Source organism: Ambystoma mexicanum, chromosome 8 (genome assembly GCF_040938575.1).
Source record: "Ambystoma mexicanum isolate Mex_15411 chromosome 8, UKY_AmexF1_1, whole genome shotgun sequence".
NCBI lineage: Eukaryota > Metazoa > Chordata > Amphibia > Caudata > Ambystomatidae > Ambystoma > Ambystoma mexicanum.
The window spans coordinates 628,717,392-628,735,124 of record NC_090929.1 but is presented as its reverse complement, the minus strand read 5'-3'; the positions used below and the strand labels follow the sequence as shown (position 1 = coordinate 628,735,124).

The 17,733-nt window shown below is 45.8% G+C and overlaps 1 protein-coding gene across 12 annotated transcripts in view; it reads left to right on the top strand.

The window, feature by feature from the left end:
- The window catches only part of EIF4G3 (eukaryotic translation initiation factor 4 gamma 3), a 4,880,525-nt gene that overhangs the window by 949,394 nt on the left and 3,913,398 nt on the right, over nt 1-17,733 (top strand). The gene's annotated exons all lie outside the window — the stretch shown is intronic.

The following is a 17,733-nucleotide window of genomic DNA, read 5'->3' as shown; positions in this document are numbered from 1 at the left end:
TTTTGCCTTTTTAAATATCTATGCAAAGGTCTCTCTTTTACAACCTTGAAATTGTACCTTGCATTGAACAGATGGTAAACCTGTAACTAGTAGGTTGAATGCCCTGAGGTTTTTCAGAGTGTTTAGTTTTGTGTTTCTTCGTACTTATTAACTTATTTCAGACCATTTTACTTAGTACACGTTGCAGATTTTACCTCCTTATCTGATGATTTGTTGCAGGGTGAAATGTTTTCTTTTTTCAATCTGTTTGCGGTCTTCTTATATTAGGACTGTATTAATCACAAAGGCACAGCATTGTTTTTCTTTCTTCGAGAATAATCTTCGATAGAATGTCATAACTCTTTGCACCAAAGTGTGCTATGGAACTTCACCATTAGAAAAATGACAAACATGAACTGCACTTAACATTCAAGTAACCTTGATATCATTTATCTCCTGCCTCTTCCTAGTTAAAAATGTCCTTGCCTTGAGAGAATACTATTTTTGTAGCCCCAAAACATTTTGACCTAGGTACAGGAGAAAATGGGGCAGTTATCCTCTGTGCTTTTGGAAGGAGTCAGAAATTAGAGGCGGCTACACAGTGTTAGTGTTTTCAACATCAGACATCTTTATGAAAAGAAAAGGGTTGGATAAAGGCTTTTCTGTCCCTATCCTATAAAGAGTTTCCCTACCTAGGAAACCAAAACTAAAGATCTGTCTGTGTCTCTTCAAAATTATAAATGCTGTCCCTGTGTACAAAACATTGATCTGACCCTCACACTAGATAAAACAACCAAGAGTGTAAGGAGAAGTTTTTCTGATGTAAGCTTAGTCAGAAAAGTGTTCAAAGAAAGTGAAAAGATAAGTTCAACAAGGCAATCCTTAGATTTAAATGGGGATTTTTACCCTTCCTCTAAATGTCTTTGGCAGAATGGCAAAAGTGTTCCTTTCAATTGGGAGCTCCTCAATGATGGCAAATTGTGTGTTTCTCACAACCGCTTGTTAAGGATGTCCACCCCTGGATGTTTCCTTCAAGCAATATTTCAAACAAGGCAAAATGTCTCTCTCAAATATTGGATCTTTAAAGTTAAGAAAAATGCCTGTTTCACACAACCACTTTTCGAGGATGACAAAGGTGTTTCTTTTAAACAACCACTTCTTGAGGTTGGATAACGTATTCTTTTTAAGCTCCTGCTTCCTTAAGGATTTCACAGTAGTTTCCTTAGAAAAAGTCGTTTAATGTGATGCTCTTTAAAACAACCATTTCTTACAAAAGACACCTTCGTATACTCCCCTGCCAGGAAGTCTCTTTTTAACCAATAATGTCTCATTAGAAAGGTTCCTGGTGTACTCTCCTGCAGGAATTCCTCTATGCCTTTGGTGTGCATCACCGAGTATACTCCCTTGCCAGGAATTCTTTTCTGGAGCCTATAGATACCCTACTTCAAGGGGATTGTGTCCTCCGACGTAGTCCACATCTATGACAGTAATGACCACAGCTGTACTGGTTCGGAAACATTTTTGGCGTAGGCGTCCTGCGTCGATGACGTTGATATGATACACTGTCCCTCGAGGGCCTCCGTCGAGGGTCGACATCACCGGATGTTATATATAGGACGCACGGCGCCAGTAGGCTCAGTTCAGTTTTTTCCGCGAATGTGTTCGCTTCGGAATCTCGGCGCGCTCGGTTCTTATACTTTGATGCGAAAATGTCTTCTTCTTCTACCCCAAAGGCGGGCTTTAAAAAGTGTCGGAACTGCAGTTCCAAAATGTCCATCACGGACCCGCACAACGTCTGCCTCTGGTGCCTCAGCGAAAGCCACGCCACCGATGACTACGATGACTGCCAGTCCCCGACATCGAAGGCCTTGCAGGAGCGGAAGAAGAAATTAACAGTAGGTAGGGTATCTAAAACCCATAAATTGAAATCTACTGGGCCTTTGACCGACGACTCGAGGGGCGACTCTCTGCGTCGGCATAAGTCCAGGGGGGTCTCGGTCTCGGAGTGGTTCCTGCCATTCCTATGCCTCTTCTAGGCATTCTCGGAAGCGCCGTCACTGGTCACCTTCCCTGTCCTCATCGGGGGACTCCGCCAGACGGCGGGTGACTTGACCCACCAAGTATTCACCGAATGGGACGCATTCTGCCAGCAGATTATGGCGATTTTCGAATCGCAACGCACCGTTCCGTCCACGCCTTTGAGAGAAGCCGGCAAGGAACGAGCTAGAGCTACCGCTCGCACGCCTTCGTGCTCGCGTGGTCAGCGCGATCATTGGGAGCAGTCGAGGTCCCGATCGGACAAGGTGGATCGCCATAGCCGTGCCAGATCCAGGTCCCAGTCCTTGACGCCCTTGAGACCGTCGGAACCTGTGAGGCCTTCCAAGAAGGCATTGGCGCCGTGTCCGTCGAAGGACTCTCTCTCTCTAGGCTCCGGCCTCGAAACAGTTGTCGAAGCCATCGGCGCCTCGGTCGATGTCGACGCCTTTTGAGGAGAATTTGCCGGAGATGCTCCGAGGAAGGCGCTCAGTAAGTCAGTGAGGCCTGTTTTTGAGCTCTTTTCTGTTCCTCCACCCAGGCTGGATTTATTCCAACCTTTGGATTACATTTCGGAGGTGGAAGAAGGGTCTGGTGAGGAGAGGGTTGTGCCTCCTGAGGTTCCTGATGACCTGTTGTCTGGTCACAGTCAAATGGAAGACCTCCGTCAGTCCTTACATGATGCCAGTGGTCTTGACACCTCTCCAGAGGTTGAGTTTGGCAGGCCTGAGCCTGGCACGCATGCCGAATCCTCGTATAGGCATCTCATGTCGAGGATGACTGAGTACTTAGAGTAGTCTGCTCCTTCTGTTGATTTTCTTCAGGATGATCTAACGGCTATCCTGGACCAAGGTCCACCCACTGACCTGGTGTTGCCATTTAATATGACTTTGGAAAGAAGGGTGGCGGCGGCTTGGACTCCTCCGGAGAGTCTCCCGGCAGTGAATAAGTCGCTTCCGAAAAATACCGTCCTGCCAGTGGTGACCCCTGCTACTTGTCAACGCACCCCATTCCGGAGAGGTTGGTAGTGCTACGGCCCCAGCGAAGCAGGCTGCGTACCCTACCATCCCTCCTGATAGGGACGACAAGCGCTTTGATGGTTTGGCGAAGAAGGTATTTTCTTCTGGGGGTATGGCTTTAAAGGCAGCCAACTCTGTCTGTGCCTTGGCAAGATTTACTCACACTCTGTAGAATTGTGCGTCTTTGGCGGCTGAGCATATTCCCGAAGGGGAAGATGTCAAGGATGCCATCTGTGACTCTGTTCAGTCGGGTCTGGACATGGCAGACTGTGTCAGCCGGTCCATAGCGGTGAGCACCGTGATACGCAGGTTTGCGTGGTTGCGGAAGTCGGGGTTTGTTCCGGATGTGCAATCCCAGCTTCTCAACCATGCCCTTTGATGGTGTCCATCTTTTTGGCAGCAAGGCTGACGAGTGCCTTGAAAGGTTGCACACCTCCAAAGCTGCAGCAAAGTCTTTGAGCGCTGCAGTACGTCAACCTCCGCCTTTTTGTCCTAGGGGACAGCAATGGAGAGGAGGTTCCTTTCGGTACTACTCTTCCCTTGGTAGATCGAGAGGAGCTGCCAGTCAAAGGGGGCCATCTTAGGAGTACCAGAGGTGGAAAGCAAGGTACTCGAGGTGCCAAGGCCACTCGGGCAGTTGCCTCTTTGCCCTCAGGCACTGCCACGTCCGCTCAGTCATGAGGCCATGTCCCATGGTTCGCCGGTTGGGGGCAGACTGGCGCAGCATCTTGGAGAATGGTGTGCCATTACGTCAGATGTGTGGGTTCTGCAGATCATAACCCACGGCTACTGTCTCCCCTTTTGGCCGAGGCCTCACGACAATCCACCGGGGAAGCTCTCTTTGAAGCGTACTGATCCGCTCCTTGCTCAGGAAACCCTATCCCTACTGGAGAAAGGCGCCATAGAACTGGTGCCTGTAGCAGAGAGGAACAAGGGATGGTATTCCCCTTATTTTTTGATCCCGAAAAAAAGACTGGGGATTGAGACCCATCATGGACTTGCGGGGGCTGAACAAGCTCCTCAGGAAGGACGGACAAGTTCAAGATGGTAACTCTTTATCAAGTCTGCCAGGCCCTTCAACTGCAAGATTGGTTGCTGTCTCTAGACCTCAAGGATGCTTACTTTCATGTGCCGATTCATTCAAAGCACAGGAAGTACCTGAGGTTCGCGGTTGGCGACTCCCATTTTCGGTTTCGGGTCCTGCCGTTCGGATTGACTTCTGCCCGAGGGTCTTCACCAAGCTGATGATGGTGGTGGCAGCGTATCTCAGGAAAGGGGGGGATTCACGCCTACCCCTACCTGGACGATTGGTTGATCAGTGCGCGTTCTCCCGAGCAAGCCCTGGATCATCTGTCCGTCACCTTCCACTCCCTTCACAAGCTGGTCTCCCTCAATTTAAAGTCCCATTTCACACCTACCCAGCGCCTCCAGTACATCGGAGCAGTGCTCGACACATCCCTGGGGCTGTTTGCGCCTCCCCAGGTAAGGGCTCATCACATTCTGCAGATGGTGGACAAGTTTCAACGGGCCCAGAGTCTCCTGGCATTCGAGTTCTTGAGGTTGCTCGGCCTTGTGGCATCCTGCATTTTTCTAGTGCCAAAGGCCAGGCTGTGGATGAGATCTCTGCAGTGGGCTCTCAAGATGCAGTGGTCGCAGTTCTCTGGCAGATGTCGGATCCCGTTCAGATTCTGCCCTTGGTCGCACAGGATCTTCTAGGTGGGCTGTCGAAGGAAATCTGATGAAGGGTGCTCCGTTTTGACAACCGTGGCCGGAGTTGACGATCGTGACGGACGCATCCCTCACGTTTTGGGGAGCTCATGCCAATGAGCTGACAGCCAGCGGCTGTTGGTCTCCGTCGGAGTCCAGACTCCACATGAATCTGTTAGAGCTGCGGGCTGTCAGGCTAGCCCTGAAGGCTTTTCTGCTGTCTGTGCGCGGGAAGAATGGCCTGATCATGAAGGACAATACAATGGTCATGCACTAACTCAACAAAAAGGGTGGGGGGGGGTAGGGTCACTCCCGTTGTGCAGGGAGGCGATGCAGCTCTGGTTCTGGGCCATCCAGCAGGAGATTTCGATCTCGGCAGTTCATCTGGCCGGAGACGAAAGCGCGGGGGTGGACGTTCTGAGCACGCAGAGCACGGTCTCTCATGAGTGGGAGCTGGCTCAGGAAGTTCTTTTGGAGATCTTCACCCTTTGGGGAACTCCACAAGTGGATCTCTTCGCCACCAGTGTCAACCGAAGTGCGAGAGATTCTGCTTGTGGGAATTTCCTCCAAGAGGAGCCTTAGGGGACGCGTTCGTAGTGGAGTGGTCCTTCCCACTGCTTTACGCGTTCCCTCCAGTCCCCGTCATTCCGCAAGTGTTGCGGAGGTTACGGAGGTTCGGTTCCCGGATGATCCTCATTGCTCCGACATGGGCCAGAAGAGCGTGATACCCGGACCTTCTAGACATGTCCATCTGCCCACCACGCCGTCTTCCCTACCGAGACGATCTGCTCTCACGGGAGGGGGGGGTCGAGTTCTTCATCCAGAAGTCAAGTCTCTCAGCCTTCATGCTTGGTATCTGAAAGGCTGAGGTATAAGGATTGGGACCTCCCCGAAGACGTGATGGAGGTGTTGCTTTCAGCCAGAAGGCCCGCAACAAAATCCCTGTACCGTTGCCGTTGGAGAAAGTTCTGCGAGTGGTGCAGGGTACAGAATGTGGATCCTTTCCAATGCTCCATTCCTTTAGTTTTGTCTTTTTTGCTTTCTTTAGCCCACAAGGGCCTGCAAGTAGGTACCATTAAGGGTTACCTGGCGGCGCTGTCCATATTGAAGCGCTCGTCTGAGGAATGTTCTTATTTTAAGATCCCTTTGATTTCTCAGTTTCTAAAAGGGCTAACTAATGTGTTTCCACCGTCGCCTTTCCAGGTGCTGGGATGGGATTTGAATTTGGTTTTAAAGTTCCTAATGGGAGCTCCATTTGAGCCCTTACATTCTTGCCCCCTGAGACTGTTGTCATTTAAGACTGTATTTTTAGTTGTGGTTACTTCCGTACGCAGAGTGAGTGAGTTGCAGGCACTTTCCGCCAAGCCACCTTTCACGGTGTTCCATAAGGACAGGGTTGTCCTTAGGGTTCATCCTTTTCTTCTGAATGTTGTGTCGGAATTTCATTTAAGCCAGAAGGTGATTCTTCCGGCGTTTTATCCTCCTCCGCATCCTGGTAAGGAAGAGGAGAGGCTCCATAGGTTGGATCCTAGGAGAGCTTTGAGTTTCTATCTCTCACGGATGTCCCGGGTCAGAGTGGACGATCAGCTCTTTGTTGGTTATGCTAGAAGGCTTTTAGGTCAGGCTGTTTCCAAGCAGACCTTGTCCAGATGGATCATTTTGACGATCTCTGAGTGTTACTGTTTGGCGGGTAAGGACCCTGCAGTAGGCTTAGAGGGGCGTTTCCGATTCGCAGTATTTGCGAAGCAGCCACATGGGCTTCTGTCCATACCTTTGTGAGACACTATTCCCTGGACTAAATCCATGGGCAGGATTTGGCCTTTGGTAAGGCAGTCCTATATTCAGCAATTTGATTGGGCATTCTAAAACTCTAAATGTGTCAATTCTTTACCCACCTTGTGTTGGTACTGCTTTGGGAGTCTGTCATAGATGTGGAATACGTCGGACACAATCCCCGCGAAGAAAGTGTTACTTATCTTACCTGGTAATGTTCTTTCAATGAGATGTTCCTCCAACGTATTCCACATCGAACCCTCCCAGCCTGCCCCTCTACAGAATTTCTTATGCGATTGCAGCTTACGTTTCCGCAAGACTTTCTGCAGTCATACTGGCAGGAGATTGGTGCCACACGTTCTGGGAAAAAACTACAACTGAGGCTACGGGCGCCGTGCGTCCTATATATCACATCTGGTGACGGTGACCCTCGACGGACAGCTTATCAACATCATCGACGCAGGACCCCTACGCCGAAAATGTTTCCGAAGCAGCACAGCTGTGGTCATTACTCTCATAGATGTGGAATACGTTGGAGGAGCATCCCATCGAAAGAACGTTAACAGGTAAGATAAGTAACTTGTTCTTCTTGACTAGTGCCCTTTTTCACCAGGACTACTTCTTTAACATTCCTATTGTCCTTTAGTATAGCATTCCTTCACTGGATACACCTTCTTGGCTTAAGGTATTACTTGTCCCATCTTTACCCACATTGACCTCTCATGTATGGAGACTTGTTCAAGCTTAGACCTTTTTACTCCTCCAATTATATTCATTTGTTTGGTAATAATTGTTCCAACTCACCCCATATTGATACTTTGTATATGGAGATTTGTTCAAGTTCTGTCTTTCTCTTTCTTCATTAATTTCCATTAACATATGGCAACACTTGCTCTAACCTTCCCCCTATTGACATTTCACATATAAGGACTTAGGCAAATGTCTTTCTTCTCTGCTTGTTGGGTATTCTTTACAGCTTCTTATACTGGTCGGAATCCCTTGGAGCCCCCATCTTCCCTGGGCGGCCTCACCGGTATCTGGCACTACCTCCAACCTGCACCACGCTTCTGCTGTGAAGCATTTGCCCCAAGATGGCATCTTCCTGGATGCAGACATTCTTCCATGGAGTCTGCATTCCTCTGCCAGTAAGCCTGCTGTCTCACTGCGCGACCGCGTTCCAGGTAGCTTGCTCACTGCTGTTGCTTTAGTCGTGGTCCGCTGTCACTGCCTGCGGCGTGGCCCAGCATCTCTCCAGTGAACGTTGCCTGCTCACCGCAACTTGGGAACGCTGGTTCCCTGCAGCACGACTCATTCTCGTGCCTCTGCCCTTTCCCGCAGCTTTGCCTCCTTTTGCCTCCTCTACCCACAGTGAATGCGGACATCCTTTTTAAATGTCCCACGCAGTAGAGCCTCTGCATAACCAGTCTATGTATTCAGTTTAGTGGTTCTCCTGTTCAACATTGACTCCTCTCTCCTCTTCTTCATCGCAGTACCATTGGTTTTATGCGAGATGGAGTCCATAGAACCTCTAGGTCTTTTAGAGGTGATTTCTAGTCGGCACAAAACCATCGGAGATTAAGGGTGTCGTGTATGTATGTACATGTGAAGCATGAATGTTCTCGTGCCTGGAATGTTTGGCAAGGTAGGTTTTATAACTAGGGGGGATTTGAAAAATGACAACATACCATTTGGATTGATAGGATCCTCTTCACATGGAAGGGGAGATTACTACATCCCTCCTAATGGGGTCACCACATCCCCTCCGACCCCCTCCCCAACAGCCATCTTCTCCCATGTGATCCTCCTGCATAAAACCACCCCCAGGGTTAGGATCAAGTAGCAACTGCCTTCCCCTGGCCACATGGGAGGAGACTTAAGTCTGGTGTTCAGTGATGACTGAATAGGATTCATCACACCTTCCTTTGTAAACCTAGTTTGAACAATTGTTTAACTCGACCGCGATCATTATTAAAAGCAAAGAGATACTCCTTTTCTGAGTTTGTACTTTAATCTTTTCCTTGGTGACAGCCAATATTGGTGCTCTAGCTGCACACACATATTTTTTCTCTAATAAAACATCTGTTCCTTGAATAAGTTAAGTTAAAGTTATTAACTGTCATAGTTGGCTTCAATGACTTAAGGATTTGGGTGTAGAATTTTAGGTACTTATCATTTTTTATTCTCTTTTTTTAAAATTGTATTTGGTTTCACAAACCTTTTGCAAAACTGCAACTAACACATTACAATTTAAATAAAAATAATTTCTAAACAAACATGTACTTAACAAACCATTTTAAAACATAATTCAATATAAAGAATGTGCTATATGGTATAAAAAAAGTATAACCAATTAATCTCAAAAGTCCAAAAACAAAGAACAAGTAAAAACCATTATATCAGACCATACAGTTGCTAGATTTTATCCACCCTCAAGCTCCATGTCAACCCATGAAAAATTCTCACATAATCCATTTTAGAAAAGTATTTAAATTCCTCCCTCTTGTCCCCCCAACACAGGGCTTAGATATTAGAATATCAAGTTGCATCTCTCCAACACCCGAACCACTGATATTGTGAGAGCCTGGGATTGGCCTGATATCAGTCTGTCCCAAAACATTTCAGGCAAAAAGTTCTCTGAAACAACCCCAAATCTGGCACCGACAAGGTGCCCTTACAGTCCACAAGCAGATGTTTCAGGGATAGTTCCTACTTTGCAAAGAATACCAGAGGTATCCCCCAATCCCCTTTTAGCTAGATCCTCCCCTGTATGCACCAGATTTAGACAGACTCACAAAGTTTTCCAGATCCCCCAATCAGGAAACTTCATTAGATATTTAGCCCGATGACCCTGCCTTTTGTCAACTTTCAGAAATGATTTCAGACTTGCCAGCAAACGCAAATTGGCAACTGTAGTTATCCAGTCCATTTCGTCCTAGAATTTTTACCTTCAATGGCTTCTGGATTAGTGTTTCGATATCCATTTCTACTTTTGATAGTCCTTCCTCTGCCCAAGTACTCAGATTTGTTAACATTTTGGATCTACTATTCACAAGGTGGACTTTAATATCCGCATATAGCTCATCTTCCTTTGCCGTCATACTATTCTGGAAAAGGGAGATCAGCTTCCACTCTGCTTGGGCTTTTAATGAGCGCAGGCCCAGTTCAAATCTGAGGCTTGACATGGAAAGGCTCATGGGGAGCCCAAGGACATTCTTCCATATGAGACCCTCCCATTTCTGCCAGTTACCATTCTACAAGAGGGGCTTTGCCTCCAACCCATATAAGACAACAGTAATAACTTTCGCTTGATAGTATTTAATTAGTGGGAGGATTGAAAATCTACAATATTTCATTAGTTTTTTTTCTTCTGTGGGATTAACTGCATGTTTTTGTTGCGGACGTCGAGCTCTATTTTGCAAATAGCTGGACTAGTATAGACTTTATAGCCTAAATAAACCCGCTCTTCAACTCTTTCGATAGGCTGACCTCCCATCACCCACTGGGGATAGATGACCCTTTTATTCCTGTGTTTGAAGACTAATATTTTGGTTTTTTTTGGATTAAGTGCAAGATATTTTCCTTTGCATAGCTGTACTTCTTATCAATGTCAGTTTCAATGTTGGAATGACTGAAGGCATGCCACACTAAAGTGCATCCTTTATTGAACCCTTGTCCTTCCCGTGGGCTCCCTCCACCCTGGCCCAGTCACCCCCGTTCCTCAAAAATGTGGAGCATTGGAGACCTGTAACCCCTTCTGTTCGGTTCTAGCCCTGCAGAGATGGTCTAGAGGCCGTAGCCTTTTCTGGCCCTTCCTCCCTACATGTTTTTTGCGGGTTCCCTACTCTCATCTCTGATTCACCCTCCCACCCCAATGAGAAGGATTTCAAGGATGATGTTTTTATCAATCTTGAATACTCCCGCTTTCTGATCTTTCTCCTTCTCTCTTACCTACCCTCGACCTCCCTAGGTCCTCTTCCCCCGTCTGCTCTATTTCACGCCTTTCCTTACCCGACCTCCCCTCCCTCCCGGTCTTTTTTCACTGTGATATTTTCTCCTACACTCCTGTTGTCCTCTCCATCAATCTCCCTAGATCTTTCATCACCCTCTTCCTCAACTCTCTCCCTACATACCCTTCTCTCTTTCCCTACTCCTTACTCTCTCCCTCCATCTCTTCTTCAAATGTTCTCACACTCCTTTATTCCTGTCTCCTTGTTTCTCTTCTGCTTCTATTCGCCCTTCTCTCTTTTCACTACACCTACTCCCACTTTCCTACTCACCTCTCATGCGATCTCTCTCCCTCTCACTCTGTACCACTGTTACCTACCTCTGTCTGCACTCACCCCTCCTACTCACACTCCCCTCTCTTCCACACTTCACACACTGCTACTGCTATAATCTCTCAAAGCTTGGTACCACTTTCTCAAATTGTCAGTATTTTACCTGTATTCTCCTCAACCTTCTTGGCACTCTGGTCTCCGCCTACTGGTCTCTCATCCACCACCTCTCCTCATGACCTCACCCAAACCCCTCCTCATCCATAGGTATGAGTGCAGGGCCTTGCCCTTCCTGGTGTACCTCTCCTCCCCGTTCCTATTGGCATTTCGTGTGACCTGTCCAGTGGGGCAAATCTCTCCCTGCATTAGGGGTTTTTGCAGAAAAAAGGTTAACATCTCCACTTGCCTCTGTTCGGTTCTGCTGGTTCTTATTTGCTGGGTTCCATCACGCTAGCCTCTCCCTCCCAGCTGGATGCAGACCGTAGCTTGATGGTGCCAAGCTGATCGTGAGTGGCGTGAGGCTTGCATCTGGGAGCCCCTTCCACACATACGGTTTGTTCTGGTGGGCATGCTGTGATCCCTGGATGTTTAGTCCTGTAATGGAGAAAAAAGGACTCGGCCAGCTAAGTGGGAAAGGTGGTGGTACCAATGGTTTTTCAGCACAAAGCACGCTCCTTCGCCCCACCTCTAGGGTAGAATCTGCTCTGGCATAAGTATGCCGTCTATCGCAGGTTGGGAGGGACCTGAACCTGTCATACGTATTTGTTGGAGCACTTGGAGGTACGTTGTCCTCATTAAGCATTCACTGCCATTTTCTGTTTCCATGATGTATATTTGGCCATGTTCCCTAACAGAACAATATATTTGTCTATTCGTGGCCACAATGTTGTGGGCCACTGTTATTTGAAAAGCATCACCAATTCAGCATATTTTCTTGCTGCCTTTTGTCATAAACTCACAGCAACGTTTGCGAAGATTTCTTGGTATTATTTAGGCACACTTGTGAAGAAGAGTGAGCCATGTCTGTATATCTACCTAGATGCTTGATTCACTGGCATTTCTTCATTGCCAACTTTTTTATAATTTCCTTGCTCAACCCTGCAATGTCCTAATGGGTGGAAAGGTATTAAAGGTCATCTCGGTATTCAGAGTTATGCTGGCTACAAGTATTGGCGTGTATTTTCAATCCAATCCGGTTAGTGCAGCCTTAACAACAAGACGTTACAGTATCACCTCTAGTCTGTCATCATTCACTTAAAGGAATAGTGCACTCTAAAATTTTATTGGCTCAAAAGATGGGCCATGATCAAAAATATATATAAAAAATATTTTTTAAGAAAGTTCCTATGTAAACTTTTGAGCAAATAAGGCTCAAAGTCAGCACTAGGAGGCATTCGTTTTGTGAAATGGATGAGCCTCTTGTGCGTGTTAATCTCTGCCTTTGCGGCACTAATGAAGTAAAAGCCAGCCAGCTGTAATGAACAAAAGCTACAAGCAGGTGGCTTTTGCTTCATTATTGCCGGAGAGCAGAGATTAATATAAGCTGCTGCTGCTGGTAAGTGCATTTTATTTTTCAAAGCACTGCAAAATAAATTCTGCAGTTTTCTTTCTAACTTAGAAAGAAAACCACAGCATTTATAACTTTGTATTTATGTTTGCTGTGGCTTCAGCTTTGAGACTCCTGAAGCCATAAATACACTGTTTTATTTGTGATTCTGTGGTTTTCTAACCACGGCAATCACAAATACAACATTGTATTTATAATTGCCTCGCTTTTGCTTGTAGGTAAGTCCGGGCAATTATGAATACTTCGCCGGCATCCGCTGCATCATCTGCTCTGGCTGCACCAAGCAAAAGTTCCCAGTAGGGGTCTTTTGCTGCTTGATTAGTGCCGCCAGGGCAGAGCTTAACATGAGCAGAGGAGGCTGCCTAAAATGACAAAATGGATGCTCCCGTGTAAACACTTTGAGCCTCGTTTGCTCAAAAGTTTACATAGGAACTTTCTTTATAAATATGTTTAATGCATGTTTTTGATTATTGCCCATCTTTTGGGACAATAACATTTTAGAGTGCACTATTTCTTTAATTGAATGTAGCCATTTTCCATGATCAGCACAAGACCTCATCAGACAAAACTAGCATACCGATAATATGGAGGGGTGTGTTTAGGTGTCTTAATTTCAGTATGTCTGAAAGTGACTGGTCATAAGGTAATGTATTGAATACAGGGATCTCTCCCTTTAGGCAAGAATTATAACTCCTTTATGACCGGGGATACACAAGGAAGCAAACTGTATTGGGAGGCAGTAGTCCCCTGGTTCATCAGAAACTGAGGGTAGAGGTCTCTTATCGTTTCTTCCATCCAGTCTTCACAATCTATTTTTAAATATAGGTTCTGGAGAGGGCAATCCATCTGTTATGAGGTCCTTAATAGGTTTATATTACTTATTATTTATCAATCATTTTGCATCTGCATATTTTTATTTTGAATTAAATCTAGAACACTATGATTCAAGTAATATACTTATCAAACCTGCGAGGGTTCAACAATTCTTTTCAAACTACGGAATGTTATGCCCCATTTGTAACTTATGTGAGCAAACTCTAAATCTGACCGTATAACATTAGTCTCCACCAATTAGTTCAAAAGCATTTGAACCAAATTTCCACACTTCCGCTTCAGAGATGAGCTGAACGCAGTGCAGGGAAAGATCTCTCTTTTTGAGCTTAAATGGAAAAGGGTAATTTCATTAATGCATCTAACTACTATAGCTAGCAGCCTCATAATCAAGCCTGTCGTTTAGCTGCAAATAGTGTAGCTCAGACTTGGGATGATGAATGTTTATTTTTTTCACAAACCTAAACGCCTTCCTCCCCACAAGCTCGCCTTCATTCTCTTGGAGGCTTTATGGGCTTGTATATAAAGTGAAGTTCTATAAAGAATTGAGCATGCAAGAGATCACATCACATTTTCTTGAAGCATTAAATAGGTTGATTAAATACTGGATTTTTTTAATGCCATTAACTTATAGGTTTCCTCTAAGCCTGTGTGCTGAATTACACCCCTTGAGGTGAATCCCAATCTCTGAGACTTCTTCACCACCGTAATAATGAGGGCATTATCCGGTTATCTCAGTAGTCGGCTGGTGAATGCGTTAAGATTACGAAAGTCAACGTAATAATGCAACAGTTGGTTTTAAATCTCAACCAGAAATAAATAACTGGACCTTATGGAATTTTCATTGTTGTAGGTTGCTGATTATCAGGCTTAGGAGAATAACTTGTCACATTTACGATTTATAATAAATGTGATACTGGAAATGGTTTGAAGCAATGCTATTTCCTACTGTTCACCTGTGGATGACCTTTTGTATGCAGCTGGAAATAGACTTTCAGAAATGGTGAGGTTAGAATGGGTTTTCATCGTGGAACATTTAATTGACCATTTCAGTACAGCATCAGGAGAGGATGCTGAAATATTTGTGAAGAAAAAGAGGTTCCTTTACTATTTGCGGTGACCGTTTAAGTATCTTTGGCCCTTTTCTAGATGGATCTCTTACTAGACATGCTGCTGCCACAGCCCCTGGATAAGTTATCAGAGGACATGAACGTACGTGTAAAGTCTTTGCATTATCCTGTAGGAAGTGCTTTCCTTTGGGTTTCAGTGTGGTTTTTAGTGTCTGACACAGGTTCCCTGTTTTACTTGCTGCACTTTAAGGTTTCACTATTTGGTACTCTGCTTGTCTGGCCTTATGTGTTCAGAGCCAGTGACCATTTGTGGCCACTAACCCAACACAATACCCTAACACATGCCCCCTTATTGTTTGGCATTTATTTCCTACTCTTCAGTAAATCATGGTGTATGTTGGGCCCCTATAAATTTGACTTGCAGACCGGTTTGTCTGAAACATGCGACCTTGTTAGGCCTTTGTATTGCAGAACAATCGTGTTTAAGGGCGGCCATTTTCATAGGTCTAGGATTTTAAAAACTGTATAATTTGTGGGATGGCGGTGCCCAGGCACAAAGGTAACAGTGCAACGTTTCCTTTCCACAATATAAATTACATGGGATCTTTAGAAATGCTGTGTGGAAGTGAAGTCCTCTGGTAGGTTGTACTTTGCATGACTATTAGCAAGGACGATTGAGGTTTGTTCTGAACATATTTGTGATGAAAAAGCAATATTTTTCTTTGCAACAAGGTGAAAGGTGTTCTATTTTGTTTACCTTATTATGCATTCCTATTGGACATTTGTTCAGATTCTGATAATTCTTAGAAAGTTCAGCATAATGGTCCTTTGCACTGTTCTGTTTCAATATTCAAAAGGCACAAGGTAAATCCCAGCCCAGGTTAAGCTTTAAATGCATCATCAAAACTTTTATTTATGTTTCAAATGGATCATGTCCTCTCACGGGTTCCTCATCTTTGATATATCCGATATCCTGCTAGCAGCTTCTGAACCTTTTCAAGAGAGAGCGCAGTGTGTCGCCGACACGATGGCCCTCAGCGACTTCCATCCCACTCTCGGCTGTGATGTCGATGCTGGTATAAATAGCATGCACTGCACCTGTTAAGTTCTGTTTTTCCACGCACAGCATGCTTTGAAAGAGTCTATTGCCTCAGCAATTTTTCCACAGCATTTTCTGAAACTTGAGATATGTCTAGTCCAAAGACCAGATTAGAGAGGTGTGTAGACTGTGGATCGAAAATGTCCATTACAGATCTGCAATGGATATGCCTCTGGAGTCTATTGGTGGACCATAAGGTAAAATACCTTGCGAAGTCAGTTACTGTTAAGTTAAGGCCTTGAAGGGGAAACTCGCCCTAGGAAGGCCTCCATCCAAATCTCCTTCGACCACCCCATCCAAAAAGAGACTGTCCGAATGAAAAAAGCACGAGGGACATCTCGCCTGAGAGAGTTCTCTAAACATACCAAGCTCTCCAGATCACGGAGTAATTCACAACATGTGTTGTCTTCTCATAAAAAAATAAAAGTAGAGATGTCATCACTCCCCTTCGTCAGACTCCTCGCCTGACAGAAAAAGGCTGTTTTCCTAGCAAATCAACTTCCAAAGCTGATTGGGTGGAATTTCGCCTCCAAATGCTAGCAGTGTTCAAGAAGGTAGCCCCTCCCAGCCCTTTGAAGGAATTTAAAAATACTTCTAATCCCATTGCGCCTAGTAAGGCTGACAGGGAGTTGTTGAGGGCTGCTACTCGCACGCCTAAGATCCTGGGCAATGAGTCCGAGAAGCGTCCTCAAGAGGGGTCAAAAGAATCGACGATTCAAGGGAAATCGAAGCCACAACCTCACTCTTCTGCTCCGATGAAGCAGTCTGTGTCGAGGCCTTCACTATTGAAGCCATAATCATCTTTTTCAGAACCCTCAAAGATTTTTCAACCTTTGTCGAATAGAGACTTCTTTAGGTCTATGAGTTCCATATTTGAAGAGGAAGAAAAAGAGGAGGAGGAAGTATTCTGTTTGGATTGGAGTTTGGTATTCCAAATGTGCCTTAAAGCTTATATTTGAGGAGTCTAGGTTGCAGAACTTAATTAACTGCTTAAAAGATGCCAGTGGGTTGGACACCTCACCTGAAGTGGATTTTGCCACCCCTGATTATACACGTCATGCAAATACTTCTTATAGGTCAGTCAAGAATAAGGTGACTGAATACTTGGGCTGGGGTCGTCCTGTTAGAAATATTGAGCAGGGTGATCTAACGGACATCCTGAGTAAGGGTCCTCCCAAAGATCCTGTTTTGCCATTTCATTTGGCTTTGAAGAACAGAATCCTTGACAATTGGAAGAAGCCAGACACTACTCCAGCAGTCAATAAGGATCTGGATAGGAAGTACAGGCCTTCAGCTATAGAGCTGTAGTTTCTATCCAGACATCCTACTCCAGAAAGTCTAGTTGTGCAAGCGGCTATGTCTACCTCAAAGGCGTTAGCCTACCCGACGATCACTCCTGGCAGGTACAATAAAAAAAAACATGTGCCCTGGAAAAGAGGGTTTTTTCTTCGGGGAGCCTGACGCTGAAGGCCATTAATGCTGCATGCGTTCTGGCAAAATAATCGTACACTCTGTTGGATGTGGTAACTGAAGCCACAGAGCATGTCCCTGAAGGGGAAATGAGGGAAGACATTCCTCAATATTGTCCAGAAAATTAAGGATGCCATGTGCCAGTCATTACTACCGGGGTTGTACTCTTCTGATTGTGAGTTGATTCATGGTGGTGAGCACAGTGGCTTGAAGGTTTGTATGGCTGCACAGATCTGTTTTTGCCCCAGATTTCCAGGCTATGCTACTAGATATGCCGTTTGATGGCTCTCAACTATTTGGCTCTAAGGCCAATGAGATTTTGACGAAGCTGCAGGCATCAACTCGCTAGGAGCGGCTGTTTGCCAGCCACAACAGGGCCATCTGACCTCTCAGAATTGGATGGGCCTGCTCCTTTCAGTTCTAATCATCAGTTGGTAGAAAAATGGGGACAGATGACTCCAGCAGGACAGAGAAGACTACCTCCTGGTGCACGAGGACGTGGAGGTACACACAACCTCTGCTGCGTTGCCCTCTTCCAAATTCACTATCAAGTTCTGAGCTAAATTCCTGCTCCTCACCTGAGGTGCTAGAGGTATCCACTGGTGGCTTCTTTCTCCCACAGCTCTGTGTAGATACGGTCTATCGCGGGACACCGCCACAATGGTTGACTGGAGAACCAGTAGACCAGTGGCCCCGGTTCCGCGGCAGCCATAGAGGGGAAAAAGCTGTGTGTGGCACAAAAAGCCCCTGGAGTGGTAAAGGAGTGGAGAGTGGCAGGATCTGTCTCTGTATGATAAGTTCAGCAAGTCTGTGTCCAACAAGATACTCAAATCCAAAGAATGGCAGTCCCAGAGTATTCAGCGAGAGGACAAGCAGAAAAGAAGGTGGGAAAGTCGCAGAGAGCAGTGGC